Raw genomic sequence first — 2,016 nt, forward strand, 5'->3', positions numbered from 1 at the left:
GGCAGGCCCGTCCGGCTCCATCGCTCTGGCTGCGGGGAAGGCTGGTCTCAGGCCCCTGGCTGTGCCTGGAACACCATGCAAGGTTCTGGTTAGCAGAGGGCCGGGAAGGGGCTACCCTGTTCCAGCAGTTCCAAGGCTGCTGCGGTGGCTAGGACGCTGGCTTCCCTCCAAAAACTCATGTTGGAACTTCAGCCCCAGTGCAGCCCTGTACGTGTGCTGTGGAGGTGAGTCACCAGGGCCGGATGGGATTAGCACTTAGGAAAGGCCCTGGCTGGAGGAAGTGCACTCCCTGCCGCACCCCCGCCATTTCTGCCTCCCCATCCCTCCACCCGCAGACAGGCCACAGCTCCCAGCCGCATCAAGGGCCCAGACACCCCCACTTTGCACATTCTCGAAACTAAACCCCACAGCATCGTTCTACGTAAAATGATAGCATGTTTTAGAGTGAGTAGCATCTGATTCAATGAAATCAATGGTAGTCGTTTCTGTTCTCGTTTTAGAATTATTTATTTAATTTTATTAATTATTGTTTTTAAAATCTGCTATAGGGCACATGCACTCACCAGAGAGACAGAGACAGAGAGTGAGAGAGAGAGTACATATACATGTGAGAAAGCTGCCAGGTTCAGGACTCGAACCGCAGTCACCCATGTCGGAGTCCAACTCCTTAACCACCACGCCACCTCCTGGCCAGTGTTGTTTCTTACATTCCTTTCTTTTTTTTTTTTTTTCTGTTTTGAGAGGGTTTTTTTTTTTATAGGGCACATGTGCTCACCAGAGAGACAGAGAGAAGGCGAGAAGTCACCCCCAGGGGATTGGCCACACTGCAGTCCCTTCTCCTCCATTCTCCTCTCAGATTTCGGGTACACACGCACATACTCCCAGCACGAATTGTAGGCCACGGGCCCAGGACTCACACCGGCCCACTATGTGGGAGTCTAGCACGTAACCGTTACGCCTTCTGTTGGTCCCTAGAGTCCATTTTAAAATATGACTCTTTCTTCTTTGGTTTTGACTTAAAGTTTTAGATACCCGATTTCTACTGATAAAATACATATAAATTAATGTTTTTAATAGTATTGAAAAATTAATTTAAAAACATTTTCAGATAAAATATGGATACTTTTCTATAGGTGAACTTGGAAATAAAAATTTTGGTGGTAGGACAAGCAGGAGGCAAAGTGGTTAAGGCGTTGGATTCCCACATAATGGACCACAGTTCAAGTCCTGGGCCTGGCAGATTGAAACTTAAACCAGGTGCGTGTGCGTGCGTGCCCATGATCCCAGGAGGAGACTGGAAGAAGGGACTGCGGCAGGGCCGTCCCTCCTGGGGTAATTTCTCACATCATCTCTCTCTCTGTCTTTCTTGTCCTACAGCAAAAACGTGTTAAAAACAATGGTGGGGGGAACCAGCAGTTAGCGTAATGGCTGTGTCGCTGGACTCCCACGTAGTCGACTGCGGTTCGCGTCCCGGACCTGGTGGCTTAAAACTCACGCCGGGCGCGTGTGCGTGCATGCCCAAGATCCCAAGAGGAGAATGGAGGAGAAGGGATCGCGGTGTGGCCATCCCCCCTGGGGGGTGATTTCTCACTTTCTCTGTCTCGCGAGCGCACGCGCCCTATAGCGAAAACCTCTCCAAAAAAAAAAACCAATGGTGGAAAGCCAGCCCCTAGCGCCGCAGGAAGCCAGGTCCCACGCGGCTGCCCCAGGTCCAATACCAACCTCAGTAGCTTGAAAGCACCCTGGGGCCATGCGTGTATGTGCCCAGGTCCTGATGGAAGGAGCGACGGGGAAAGGACTTCGGTGTGACCGAGTCGCTAACCGGGCGCTCTCTCCCTGGCGCACTCATGCACCCACTGACAAGAAGAATGGCAGGGCCAGAGGGTGGCAGGGTGACCCCGCGTGGCAAGTCCTGGGTTTGTACCCTGGGGCCCCCTGAGCACTGGCGTGGGAGAGCGTGCCATCCCAGGAGCACAGGCGTGGGGGCACGGACTGCAGCCCAGCAGCCAGTGCTCA

This window comes from Tupaia chinensis, unplaced genomic scaffold (genome assembly GCF_000334495.1).
Source record: "Tupaia chinensis unplaced genomic scaffold, TupChi_1.0 Scaffold143646_1, whole genome shotgun sequence".
NCBI lineage: Eukaryota > Metazoa > Chordata > Mammalia > Scandentia > Tupaiidae > Tupaia > Tupaia belangeri.